General features: G+C 41.3%; 1 protein-coding gene across 4 annotated transcripts in view; it reads left to right on the top strand.

Moving 5' to 3' along the window:
• LOC141100612 (uncharacterized) overlaps window positions 1–15,186 on the top strand; it is a 389,264-nt gene that overhangs the window by 171,724 nt on the left and 202,354 nt on the right. Inside the window, exon 3 of one of the 4 annotated variants that reach the window (XR_012234723.1) lies at window positions 3,333–3,676. The exons of the other annotated variants lie outside the window; for them this stretch is intronic. The gene's annotated coding sequence lies outside the window, so the exon portion shown is untranslated. Of the gene's footprint in view, window positions 1–3,332; window positions 3,677–15,186 lie in introns of those variants that run through there. 4 annotated transcript variants of the gene reach the window in all.

Here is a 15,186-nt window from a genome sequence, read left to right as displayed (position 1 = left end):
GCACTGTTTGTATGTTTTCTTGGAATGAGTAATCATGCTCTTTTTTCATATTTACCTTAATTATTGTAATTATGTACACCCTTTAAAAACTCTGTACTTGCACTTATTCAATGCTTGAGAAAGGTCCGTGCTGTTAGTATCGAAAAGTCGCCACTGTGGGCTTAATAAATTAGCTCTTTTTTCTACAAACGGTGTGCTGTTCCTAATGTTTTGATTGACTACATTCAAGGTTTGGCATTTGCCTTCGGGAGCGTTTTCTGCACCCGGACTCTTCATATTTTCTTATTTTGTCTTTCGTGCTGCTCTACGTCCACTATTATTTTGTGTGTGTTTTATGAATGTGTGTGTGTATGTATGTGTATATGTGTGTGTGTGTATGTATGTGTATATATATATATATATATATATACACACACACATCTGTTTCTAAATATTTCTCTGTTTCTAAATGCTTCGATCGATTATGACAGTGGGAGTCGGGTGTCAGCTGTCAGATCTGCTGAACACCCGGCAACGTAAGCACACAATCGCCAGGACATTTCCATACGTCCGAGGTTGGAAAGTCCTTCCCAACCAGTATGGTATACGTCTAAGGTCATGAAGGGGTTAAACTTCTTCTCAGGCTCTGTTTTGTGCTGTCTACTCTTGGGGTGTTTGTTGAATTCCTGTTGCCTCATCAACACTATCCTGTTTTATCTGCTGAATTATGACTGAGGCCTGTTTACTGACCATTCTTTGTCTGCTGACTTTGTACCTTTGCTGCTATCCTGGTTCTGACCCAACAACTTAGTGTCACGGGGTTACCACAACAGTGTGGAGCCAGAAGACCACAGCGTCTGATTGCTTCTGAAACAGAGGCCAGGGGGGTAGTCGTGGCTAACTGTGGCTGCTCTGTCACGCCCTGGCTCTCTGTCAGATATACACATTGTCCTTTCTGTGGTGTACTTGATGGTCTACTTGTACATCAGGGTCCACCTCAGTCTGCTGGGGCTTCTTTCCTTTAAGTACCATGTAATGAGAGTACACAGTACAATGCATACATTTGAGGGATATCAATGGTACAGAGACATAAGGACATGTGCGAGGTTAACAGGGCATAAACTAGCCTCCATACCCCCTTACACACTTCCCTCCTTAAAACATGGTCATCCCCAACCATACAGAGCTGGCAGAATACAACTTTTAATTTAACAGTGGAATACTCCATGCAGGTATGCAAACGATTCACAGTTCAAAGACCTTTGGGTATACAATAATATTAAAACACACATTTATCTTCTATAAAACTTTTTACATCCGGAGAAAGTCCTTTGGCTCTACTTAAGAGTCCATTTAAAAAAAAAGCTTTAAACAAGTCTAAATAAGAGTCTCTTTGCTCTACCAAAGTCCATTTTTTTTTTCATAAAACTTATCTTTAACCGTACACAGTTCTCACTAGGACTCACTGCAGTCCTAGTAGACACAGTCCATAGTTCTTCCCCCTTCCTCCTTTGCCCAGAGTATGACCCTTCAATGCATCCGGTTCACTGGCCTCCTCCAGCTCACGACGACGCTCCAGCTCTGGCAGCCGGCCGCACCGCTCCTCCACATGTACGGGGAACTCTGTGAGCCAATACTCATTGGCAACTCCCCACAGCCTCCCGGGTTGGGTCTTCTCCGTCTGTCGCCACGTCCATTCACTGTGGCCAATGCCGCCACAGCATCAGGTACAGGAGTGTGAAATCGCTGCCGTTGCCGTATCTTGCAATGGAGCCACGCAGCTGCACGTAGGGTTTTCTTCTGGGCCCCTTCCATTCCAGGGTGGAGCTGCTTCGGGCTGTTCCACCTGTTCAGCATCGGACTCCACCCTTTCTTTGGGAATCTGCTGCAAGGGGTGAGGTTTCCTTTTCTTCCACACTCCCACCATGGGAGGACACCAATCACCGGAGGATGCATCTCAGAACCTGTCCACTCTCTGCCAGATGGAATTTCGCACCATTTCCAGGTCAGGATGCCCACGAGGGGTGGGGTTGATGTTGTCCTCGATCTCCGTGCCATTTTCCGCTATCTTTGTCACATTCAGGGCATCTATCACATTTAGGGCATGTTTCCTTGTCACATTAAAAGCATTTTAACATTGCAAGTTTTCCTGATCCTGCCGAACTACGCCATGTGAAACTGAGGTCGGGGGGCGGGGTAGTCGTTGCTAACAATGGCTGCTCTGTCGCACCCTGGCTCTCCGTCACATAAACACATTGTCCCTTCTGTGGTGTACTTGATGGTCCACTAACTTGTACATCAGGGTCCACCTCTGTCTGTTGATGCTTCTTTAAGTAAGAAGCAAGCGGGCGAAACGCGCATTGGTGCGCGGTGACGGCATCACGGGCTGTAAACACCTCTCTTCACTTTATTGTAAGTACACCCTTTTGGGAACTTGAAATTTATGCGGTTTGCCTATTTTTCATGGTGTGGGCAGCAAGTACTATAAGGGATAATATAACCAGAGATTTTGGTGGACACTTATGGTAATCAAAGAGAAATGCTATTTGGCATAATATAACAGAATTCCTTGGTGTCACTCTTACATGGTATATATATTTTCCCTGTATTTATATAACATAGGATGTACTTATGATAATTTGTATTTATGTATAAATTATGCCATTGGGCTTAATTTCAAGACTTTTTCAATATATATTTTCCACTGTGATATGGGCATAACCCTTATTGTTAATATGGGGTTTTTTTGAGCCAGTAAAAGCTGTCCCCTTGGGGTATGTTGTTTGCATTGATTGAAAGTAACATTTTTATGGATTTTTTTTAATATCTAAATAAATATATTTTTGACATTATTTTTGGTTCTCTTCTGTTGGTGTCAGTTGAAATACTGCCTCCTTTGGTTGTGTATAGTTGGAGATATAATACATATGTCTTACTATTAATGACATTTCTTACAAAATATTTTTTATTGTAGCAACATAAAAATAGCACAAACTGATTTTTGTATATGGCAGAATGATGTATGATCAGCAATAAAACATGAGTTATGACATTTCCCATTAGCTTCTGAGTGTAAAATTGTTCCAGATTCATAGAATAATAAAATAAAGTCAAAATGGCCAAAAGGCAGCAAAATATTGATTTCAAGACCGACATGCCTGTTCTGCTGTCAGGATTATAGTTATAACAATAGTGTGTTAAAGGCTGAAATTATTCATTATTCAGTTAAACCAAAAGAGATAACACTGCCATGTTCAATTATATTTTATTAAGTAAAATAAAACTAGAGGATATACTAAAAAAAACTTGAAATAATACAATTTTCACATGTATTTTTTTTGTCTTCATTTCAGTAAAAGTGTAACTTTCTGCCAGATACAGCTGTCTGAGGCAGTGGAATGAACGAAAGGAGTGCGGAGGCAGCAGCTTTAGCTGTGTGGATGCAATTAGTTACTTTTATTAGGTCACTTTCCTTAGAAAAATAAAACAAAGGCGAAAAAGAACAGAGAAACAAAAGAAAATGAATACCTAGAAGACGATCCAGGCGTTAAAGGACCCATAGCACTTAGATGCTTGGTGAATCATCACCTCTCTATTTTTAAGTATACTAACATTTTTTATCAGCTTACGGCATCCTTCTAAAAGTATATAGATATTGACAGTCCACAAAATAAAGTATTAAGACATTTTCTATTTCCTTCCTGGCAGCCCCACTTGATTGTCTATCACACTATGCACTAATGATGTATACTGTACTTAGTCTTTTATAAAGGTGACTATAGAACTCTGCAAAGGAATACGTGGACAATGTGCTCCACACCTGTAATATTGCATACACCTTCAGGATCGTACCACAGGAGGAGCACATAGCGCTTCTCCAAATACCACATGGCTGTTAAAAACTTCCGCACAGAGTCAGATTGTACAGCGACCAGTGCTAGTATGTCACATACCCTAGTTTTAAAAAAAAAAAAATCACTCCTTCAGCAGCATTATTAGCAACTGAGGATAGAAAATCATGTCAGAGGATGTTTTCTTTAGGACAAAGGAATGATTGTTAATATTCCTCTCAGAAATATTTTTATATAACCAAACTTAAAAAAAAATATACTTGTGGATCTGCAGCAGCCCTTATCTTTACATGCTTTGAGTACCTACTACCAGGTCAGCAGTTTTTTTGTCAAGCCACTTACTTTATTTGTGGGATAAGACCATATATTGCGCTTGTGTCTCCTGTTATGACTGGGTCATCGAGGAGGATGGCAGGAACAGGCTAAGCCACCAGAAGACCAGAGAGGTTGGTAACTAAGTGGATTGCAGACCCCTGATCCTATCTGCACAACTAGCAGTAGCCATGGAGCGTTCCTATGATGCCCTAGACGCTTCGTCACAGCCGGAGGACTAACTAAGCCTAAAGACAAAGATGAAATCTAAACTGCCCCGGAGCAGATCCCCAAAGGAATAAACACCCCCCAAACATATATTGCCGGTGAGACAAGATGAGACATACACAGGCAGAGAACAGACTGAGCAAATGTTGGGGCCCAAGCTGTCTAGACAGGACAGGACAGAAAAAGATACTGTCTGCAATCACGCACAAAACCCTGAAAAAGTCCAACACTTCTGATGTACAAAAAAACCTGAGATCACACGATCTCACCCCCGCTAGATCAGCACTCTGGTATAAACTGGCAGCAAGCAAAAAGATACTAACATAACAGGGGACTGAACAAGCTGCAACATATGAAGCAGGGCCCAGCGCTGCCCCCAGCAGGGAGCACGCTGAACCCTAGCAGCAAAGCAAAAAGAAGACACAACCAGATTAGATGCAAAGGATTAGCAAAAGAATCACTTAGCGGAGCATGCAGATCAGGCAGGGGACAAAAGAGCTCCAAATGCACACAGAGGAAAAACTCACCAGCAACCTTCAAGAGCAGCTAGCTCCATTATATGCTCCCAGCCAGGAATCCCAGATTCCCAATTATCATCGTCAGGTGGAGAACCTCCATCCACCTGGCCAGCTCCACTACTCTCAGTAACCACCAGAGAGAGCAGAGGGAGCTTCGGCTCAAAAATTCGAGCAAGGGAGTTCACAACAGTCTCCCTCTTTCCTCACAATAAAGGTGACTATGTAATACAGTTGTCTTTAACAGGTAACAAGTTGATTAGGAGCGTCTAACTGGTCTGTAGGAGCCAGAACTCTAAATGGTTGGTAGGGGATCAAATACTTATTTGCATTTTGCAGTGATAAATAAATTTATAAAAATTATACAAGGTGATTTTCTGGATTTTATATTTTTGATATTCTATCTCTCAATGTTAAAATTAACCTACCCTTAAAATTATAGACCGTTCATGTCTTTGTCAGTGGGCACACTTACAAAATTAGCAATGGATCAAATAACTATTTCCTTCACTGTACATCAGCACAGTATGAAATAACCAGCCTTTGTTGATCTCTGCTGTTGGGAGTCTGAATATCCTTCCTTATATATATTCTAAGTATTATCAATATTTAGACAGCAGGAATGTGCTGTTAATTTCTATATTATATAATTTGATCTTTCTAGTCATCATAAGTAACTGTGATAGCAGTTTCTGCGCTCCCCTGGAAATTACAGGAAATTCTGGTGATTTAGATGTTGACTGCCGTCCCTCCTTAAAAGTACATAAAGGCATGTAATTTCCAGGGCTTGGGTGTCATTATTAGATCACATGGCCTAAACTGAAGAAAGAGGATCCATGAATTTTCAGAAAGTGATGAAAAATGAATTAGGGTAATACTGATATATACAATATATTCAATTTATAGTCTAACTGCTAAAAGTGTACCGGGTGATTTCAAATGTAACCTTTTTGAAGTCTGAATTAGACATGCTATTTTTGAGGCATTTTTGGAGCCAGATATAGAAGTGGATTAAATGGGAAATATAAAGGTTCTATCTTTGGCATTGGTTAAACGACATCAAAAACTTTGATTTGTTTCCAGCCTGATTCAGATTTTTAAGACCATCTTGGGATTTAGTTATAAAGGGAAGCAAAAGTATATATGAAAGATTTGACTCATGTATTAAGCACCTAATTTTGGCCTTTAAAACGTCATCAAAATAACACGTAGAAGCTTTCCTAGGGTGCATGTCACACTTCCACCTTGCCATGTGTCTGGATGCAGAGAATTACAGTACTGTCTGCTGTCCAATCTAGAGGAGGGAAATGCTGAGCTGTCAGTATTTGATGGACCACTCAGCTGCCCAATTGGAGTTAGGGTGTTGCCTGAGCTTCATCCATGAGTCCCTGTTTGGATAATTACTTTATTTATCCATCGCTTTGCCTCAGACTAGTGCCAGTTGTAACTTCTTGTTCACTGGTGTATGTTTGATATGTTGCTCTTATCTCTACTGTTGCCTGACCTTGGACCTCGATATGACCATCCATTTCCCTTGACCTTTTGCTTGATCTGCTATCTTTCAGGTATTTTGCCCTGTGGACCTTGACCTGACTATTCTTTTGTCTTTTCCCTCAGTCTGTGATGTATCCTCCTGCCTTTTGACACCTGGACCATGACCTGACTATTCTTTTGTCTCATCCTTCTGTCTGACATACCCTCCTGGCTTCTAACCTCAAACCTTTTGATTACCCAGCCTCTCGGCTTGTTCGTCAGTAGTGACTAGAGTCACAGTGCAGTTGTAAGGGTCAAGGCTTGGTTTTGGGACTTTTTTTGCTTTGTGGTTTGTTTCCCTCTCTATTGAGCCACAGCCCAATTTGTCTCTGTCCAAATGCTGATGGTTATTTTGTCTTTGCCTTCCTTTTCTTGGCTTGCTTCACTTCAGGTGTTTTCCATTTTCTATTTTGGTTCTGTCCAATCACATTTTGGGATGAGGTTTATATAATCACCTCTCACTGACTTTCTTTCCTGGCTGTACCTCTGTGTAGATGGTGTTAGGAGTTTTAGCTCCTCAACTAGAGATTATCTTGCTAGATTACCCGTGGTTGCTTTTTCTGCAGTCTGACTAGGAGTCCTCCTCCCCAGCACCCTTCCCTTTCTTTTACAGTTGGAGGTCTGCAAGGTTTTTCACTTAGGCTGGGGTCACACTGCATTATGGCAGTCCGTTAACGCCGCCATAGACCCCCCCATTATGTGGCGCATCGCGACGTATGCCGTAAAGCGGCATACGTTTGCGACGTGCCGTTATTCACTGACAGAGCCTCGGATGCGGCCTCCGATGAAGCATCAGCGCTAGCGATATAGCATAACGCATATCATGTTATGCTATAGCTCTAACGCAGCCCGTCAACGCTATGCGTTGGAACAGGCTGTGTTAACACTGTGTGAACCCGACCTTAGTCTGATTTATTTTTTGGTTCAGTATTTTTCCCTGTCTATCCTGTGTGAACATATTTAGTTTCTTACCCTTGGTTATCGTGTGTCCCTGGACTCTCTCCTTTCCCTTTTGTAGGATTTTTCTTGCAGCCTCCCCTCTGGTTCCTCAGGAGGTAGAAGAAACTTTCCTAGTCTGTACAGGGAATAGTTGGGTGCAGGTACGGCATCTCTTTGTAAAGGTTTTCCTTCTACCATTACCCGTTTGAGTGTCTGTTCATAACAATAAGTTAGCACTTTAATTTGCATACAAACTGTTAAAAATAAAAACACATGCGTTCTTAGGCCTCCCTCAGGTCTTTTAGTGCTATGTATGACATTGACCATATACATAAGTGTAGAGCCTTGCAAAGAGAATGGATAATGAATAGTGATGAGCAAGTATACTCGTTGCTTGGGTGACCTCCATGTATTTTGGCGTGCTCAGGGATTTAGTTTCTGTCAACGCAGCTGCATGATTTGCGGCTGCTAGACAGCCTGAATACATGTGAGGAATGCCTGTTTGTTACGGAATTCCCACATGTATTCAGGCTGTCCTGCAGCCGCAAATCATTCAGCTGAGGTGACGAAAACGAAATCTCCGAGCACGCCAAAATACTCGGAGGACACCCGAGCAACCAGTATACTCGCTCATCACTAATAATGAACAAAGCAAGTACTATATGTACAGCTCGACAAGATAGACCTAACAATAGGAATTTTTTAGAGTATTGCAAAGTTCATTATTATTAATAACAGAGTACCATTATATTCCCAGGCGATATGCTATGTATCCAATAGAGGAAGCAATATCCATGCAGGTGCAGTTACAATGACAAACATTTGTAGACTGCTCATGAAGAAATTGCAAGATACAGTTGAAAAAATAGAACTGTCCATATGAGTGTTCCTAGTTATACTCCCTCACGATAATCTTACTGTGTAAACAGGCTGCTGATCACCCAGTAAAAAAAAATGGGCAAAACACTAATTGAAATGATTTTTTTGTGCTGCCCAAACAATTACCTTTCTCAGCAGCGCATCGTCCAGTGCCTTGCGCTACTGTGAACTGTGGCAGCTTATGAGCAGGGGGGCAATCTATCACAGACTGTCAGTTTGCATCGTTTACTGTAGTCTGTCCATGTAAACAGAAATTAATACCAAGAAAAAGAAAAATAGATCTGTTTCTATTTCAAGATAATTACAAATCTCAGGGATACCTACATAACTGCATATCAGAACCTCTATCCAAAGAAAACATAAAAAAAATCTAATACGATGTATCACATATAATTATAGATACAATATTTAATTAATCGAAAAGATAGACCTACATGACAAAAAAAAAAAATCCCATGAAAGAAACCTTCAAAGCTCATTCAAAAACAGAATAGGTCAGTGTGGTTACATAAATACAATAACAATTTAATTAGTCATATAACATGATTCTAAGGCAGGAATAAGTGCATATATATCCCCTTAGCCATAAGATAAATACCCCAATTCATGATATTAGAAAGTGCCCTCAGTCTGAAAAACCCTAAGTCGGTCTTATATAGTGCACCTATGGACTGAGAGGCTAAACATGACACACACCTATGTACAATTTAGAAAATTCTCATACTAACCATGTGCCATAGTAAAGTGAAGTAAACCACACTGCCCAGCACCCCAAAATGCCTTTCGCAAGCAGCTTCGTCAGCTCCTTTTCCCTTTACCCTTAGGGAACTTAAGCTGTGGTCATCTGATTGCTTGCTCTATGTACAGCATTACTACAGTACTACGGTGTATACCATGAATCACAATGTCCTATGAACACCAGCCAGAAGCTGGCATTCACAGGAGAACCGTCATGACAAGAATCTTCAGCAGACCCCGAACCTTTATGGTAACCCAGCGGCGCACTGTGATTTCTCTCGCAGAGGCGCCAAAGCGCTGTTAGAAAGATGCACTCCCCTGCAGGCACAATGTAAATGTCGCTGTAAGAGATTGACAGTGCCACAGGTAGACAGTTGCAAGTGGACCTTCGCTCCACGACTGTTAAGAGTCAGCTGAATACCACAGCTAGCATCTGCCAAGAAATATGTGGGCTCTGCTTATGAGCCTGCATCAGTCATAGAGCTGCAATGGGACGTAACTGTATGTCCAATTGCAGCAAGGGAGTATTAAATCTTTAAAGGGAATCTGTCAACAGGTTTCTGAATTTGTGTGTCACATATCAGGCTGTGGGTTGTTTGCTTACAATTAAGTTTTTAAATGTAGGACATTGTCATTGCCCAAACTGGTGGTCTCCTACCAAATTGTCTGACCATGCCCCCTCCTGTAATAAGCAGCTAACTATCATTTTACTATGTACATTGAGAGCCTGGTGTGGGTTGCGTTAGCTTTCTCAGCTCCGCTACCTGCTGCATTTGAGAACCCTAATTGTGTGACAACTGCTGCATCCAGTAAACTAAGTGATACAGTTGTGGCCAAAAGTATTAACACCCCTGCAATTCTGTCAGATAATACTCAGTTTCTTCCTGAAAATGATTGCAAACACAAATTATTTGATATTATCTTCATTTAATTTGTCTTAAATGAAAAAACACAAAAAGAATTGTCCTAAAGCCAATTTGGATATAATTCCACACCAAACATAAAAAAAGAGGGTGGACAAAACTATTGGCACTGTTTGAAAAATCATGTGATGCTTCTCTAATTTGTGTAATTAACAGCACCTGTAACTTACCTGTGGCACCTAACAGGTGTTGGCAATAACTAAATCACACTTGCAGCCAGTTGACATGGATTAAAGTTGACTCAACCTCTGTCCTGTGGCCTTGTGTGTACCACATTGAGCATGGAGAAAAGAAGGAAGACCAAAGAACTGTCTTAGGACTTGAGAAACCAAATTGTGAGGAAGCATGAGCAATCTCAAGGCTACAAGTCCATCTCCAAAGACCTGAATGTTCCTGTGTCTACCGTGCGCAGTGTCATCAAGAAGTTTAAAGCCCATGGCACTGTGGATAACCTCCCTAGATGTGGACAGAAAAGAAAAATTGACAAGAGATTTCAACGCAAGATTGTGCGGATGTTGGATAAAGAACCTCAACTAACATCCAAACAAGTTCAAGCTGCCCTGCAGTCCGAGGGTACAACAGTGTCAACCCGCACTATCCGTCGGCGTCTGAATGAAAAGGGACTGTATGGTAGGAGACCCAGGAAGACCCCACTTCTTACCCTGAGACATAAAAAAGCCATGCTGGAGTTTGCCAAAACTTACAAAACGTTTTAGGCTTTTTCAGGTAAGAATGTTCTGTGGTCAGATGAGACAAAAGTAGAGCTTTTTGGGCAAAGGCATTAACATAGAGTTTACAGGAGAAAAAAAGAGACATTCAAAGAAAAGAACACGGTCCCTACAGTCAAACATGGCGGAGGTTCCCTGATGTTTTGGGGTTGCTTTACTGCCTCTGGCACTGGACTGCTTGACCGTGTGCATGGCATTATGAAGTCTGAAGACTACCAACAAATTTTGCAGCGTAATGTAGGGCCCAGTGTGAGAAAGCTGGGTCTCCCTCAGAGGTAATGGGTCTTCCAGCAGGACAATGACCCAAAACACACTTCAAAAAGCACTAGAAAATGTTTTGAGAGAAAGCACTGGAGACTTCTAAGGTGGCCAGCAATGAGTCCAGACCTGAATCCCATAGAACACCTGTGGAGAGATCTAAAAATGGCAGTTTGGAGAAGGCACCCTTCAAATATCAGGGACCTGGAGCAGTTTGCCAAAGAAGAATGGTCTAAAATTCCAGCAGAGCATTGTAAGAAACTCATTGATGGTTACCGGAAGCGGTTGGTCGCAGTTATTTTGGCTAAAGGTTGTGCAACCAAGTATTAGGCTGAGGGTGCCAATACTTTTGTCTGGCCCATTTTTGGAATATTGTGTGAAATGATCAATGTTTTGCTTTTTGCTTCATTCTCTTTTGTGTTTTTCATTTAAGACAAATTAAATGAAGATAATAACAAAGAATTTGTGTTTGCAATCATTTTCAGGAAGAAACTGAGTATTATCTGACAGAATTGCAGGGGTGTCAATACTTTTGGCCACAGCTGTAAATCATTGGAATGAGGGTCTCTTTCTCTACATTATGCAGCTCTCAGATGAAATAGGAAAAACCTGGTGACAGATTCTCTTTAGTTCTTTCCAAAAACTTGCCACACACAAAAACATATCCATTTACTAAATCATAGTTTGTGTATTGAACACCATAACTAACGTTTTTTTTTATAAGATCTACAATCTGTTATAGTGGGCAAAACTACTATGGAAAAATAAATTTATATCATTTTCACCTCAAAAATATTGTTACTAAAATTAGTTTCTAGTTGAGGGCAGCTTGGAATCCAATATTGCAACTAGAAACAATAGGGACCAATTTAAAGAGAAGGTATTTTTTTCTATTACTTTTCTATTTTGTGAAATAAAATTTTTTTATCCTCAGTAAATTTAACCTGCCCTTATTTTAGAGGGCATGTCACCAGGTCAAAAGTGACTAGTTGTTTTTTTTTTTTATCTTGTTTTATTTTTGCTGTTCCCCTGACTATTCCAATTTTTATTAATGAAAATCCATCTTATGGTTCCAGAGCTATGGGTCTCTTTATTTATTGCTAATTTTTCAGTCTTTACCAAGTGGGTGTGACTCTTAGGTTTCTCATGAGACGTGTCTCTAGGCTGATCTGCATTATTACCATATGTGCCACACCCCCTTGTAAACAGAATAAAAATTAGTACAAAATAAAAAGGACCATATCTCTGGAACAATATAGGGGATTTTCAAAAAAGCTGAATACTCACTGTCCACCTTTTTATTCATAATGATAATAATTGCCCTGATAAGGTTTACACATATAGTGCTTGAATGTGTAGGCTGACAATATACAACCCACATGCCATGAGCAGATTGTTGATACAGTATGTTTGGTAGTTTTTGTCTGGGTCTACAGTAAATGATCAGTAAGTTTCTTGGCTTTATAGAAACTCTTTTGCATCTCATTCAGGTTGCACTGACGTTTTCTGGTTCCTGAAACATTAGGAAAAAAAAAAGAAAAATTGCTAAAGTATCTGCGAGAAAAATGATTTTAACTTTATAAATTTGGAAATGAATATAAAGAGATGCGATGATCGCTCCAGAATCTTCACTTACCTCTGGCTCCTAATGTATTTAGAAAAGTAGACTCAACTCTTACTGAGAGTCTTTCCGAGGAGGGACCGGATTAAAATGAGTGCCTCCGAATGGAACACACTTGTGCAAAGCAATAAGAAATGGGTTATGTAAATAAAACTTGCAATAAGTAAATCGATCGTGTTTCTTCTTCAGGCATGATGTACAATTGCACAAACTCAATTTGAATATAGGAATTATAAGATCACGTCACTAAACCTCAAACACATGTTTAAAAATTGTACAGCGTAAGATAATAGAATGCATATAGAAAAGACTAAACATATTAAATGCAAACAAAGATCATTCAAAAATTAAATATTAATTCATATTTTCCATACTTTCATGTAACCCTTTGAGTGTGCGAAGTTTAAAAATCCAAAACGATTCTCTGTCGATCAACCTTCTGTACTTATTCCAGGGAGTTTCAAAGATATGTTCCAAAATATTTGGTTTCAAAGAAGTGGGGTCTTTCTCGTGCTTACAACAAAAGTGTCAAGAGACACCGTTTTTCTGAACCCCATTTTTATAATTTGCTGTATGTTTGTTCATATGCTTCCCGATATTTTAACCGCTTTCCGACATTTGGCGTAAATGTACGCCGATGTCGGACTCCCTCCCTTTGATGTGGCCTCCAGCGGTGAGCTCACATCTTTCCCGACACATGTCAGCTGTTTTGAACAGCTGACGTGTCTCTAACAGCCGTGGGTGGAATCGCAATCCACCCGCAGTTATTAACCTGTTAAATTCTGCTGTCAAACTCTGCAAGCGCGCCAGAAATACCGCCTATCCGTGACCCCGTCACGTGATCGCGGGTCACCGATGGGTTGTCATGACAACCAGAGGTCTCCAGCAGGTCCAGTGGTCTCCTCTTTGGTTGTCACTAACTGATTGCTATGAGCGCCGCCCCTGGTCAGCACTCATAGCAAGTCAGCAGTTCTGTTACAGGCAATTTGAACTTTGCCTGTATGTAGCAGAGCCAATCGGATTATCACAGCTTCTACTCTCCCATGGAGATTATGCCAAAAATAAAAAAAAGTTAAAAAAAAAAAAGTTCAAATCACCCTTTTGTCCCATTCTAAATAAAACAATAAAAAAAATCAAACATACAGATACTGTATTTGGTATCGCTGAATTCAAAATCGCCCAATCAATAAAAAAAAGGATTAACCTGATCGCTAAATGATGTAACGAGAAAAAATGCCAGGGGAGCATGAAGGTGTATCAGTTCCTTCTGAGGTGGATTATTCAGGGACCCTAGGTCCTTGGTCTACTTGTTCATCCTCGGGGAGTCATACAGAACCTTCTTCCTCTACCACTACCATGGAAGCTTTTTTGAGAGTTTCCAGTGCCTCTCCCACTTGGACAGGATCTTTTGATTTACAAGGCTGAAGCATATTCCGGTGAACTATCCGAGTAGGAGGGCTTCCTCCTCCCTCAGGTTGAGTCTCATACACAGGCCATTCGGAGCTGACTCAACGCTTTACCCGATATCGGTCATTTTTCCACTGATGTTCCAGTTTGTTGCGAGGATATCTTTCTCGCACTAAGACACGTCCCCGGTTTGAAAATCTGTACCCCGCGTCGGAGTTTTCTCAGCATGCTCCAACTCCCGAAGCCTGGTCTGTACCAGGCGATGCAAGGTCTGCAGACTATGGCGATGTTCTCGAACCCAGGAGGACACCCTCGTCTGTGGTTAGTCCTCTTCTGGACTCAGTGATCCCTTTTCCTGCACGGCCAAACAAGAGGGTATAGGGAGTATAACCAGTGGTTCGGTGCACTCGATTGTAGTATACCCATACTAATTCTGATACATATTCAGGCCAGCGGGCATTTCGGTCCTCCTCCAGGGTCCTCAGCATTTGAATCAGTGTCCGATTGAATCATTCACAGGCACCATTACCCTGAGGGTGATATGGTGTGGTGCGGGACTTTTCAATTTTGTACATACGATGCAACTCCTCCATCACTTTCCACAAAAAACAGGCTCTACACGTTTCTTCCACTATTGCTTTCAGCCGAGGATGAAAAATGAACCGCTGTAACCACTGAAAAGATTTTTTCCTGACCAAAATGTGCTCCTTTGTCATGTGCCTCGATGGTGTTCTCGGACAACAACGTATCTGGGACTATGACTTGCCAGGTGTCACCCACCTCCGTCTGCAGCTGCACCTTTCGATACAGCAAACCATTCTTCATCTGGAGGCGCTCTCACTGTCTAATAATCTGCAGTGTTTTAGGAGACAGATTATTATTCTTTCTGCCAAACTGGAAAGTCTCTTTGATGTAAACGGACTCACTCATCCCGGGACCGCCCCAGAACTCCCCCTTCAGTCTGAACTTGTACCTGGTTCCGCATCGCCACCACCATCCTGGCGGAACCCAGGAACCTGGGGATCTCCTCATTCTCCAATTTTTCATCTCTATTTTGCCCAGGTTTAGTATGTTTCACCCTGGATAGAGCATCAGCATGATTGTTCTCTGCTCCTCTTTTGTAGGCAATCTTGTACCGAAACTTTGCCATTATGGCTACCCACTGTTGCTCCAAGGTTCCCAACTTTGCATTTTCCAGATGTGCCAATGGGTTGTTGTCAGTGCGTACCAGTATTTGGGTTGTCGGTGCGTACCAGTACTTCAGACCCAGACAAT

The sequence above is a fragment of the Dendrobates tinctorius genome, unplaced genomic scaffold (genome assembly GCF_039654945.1).
Source record: "Dendrobates tinctorius isolate UK_male_01 unplaced genomic scaffold, ASM3965494v1 ptg000107l, whole genome shotgun sequence".
Classification (NCBI taxonomy): domain Eukaryota; kingdom Metazoa; phylum Chordata; class Amphibia; order Anura; family Dendrobatidae; genus Dendrobates; species Dendrobates tinctorius.
Note: the sequence above shows the minus strand (reverse complement) of the source record. Positions and strands in the feature narration are given on the sequence as shown.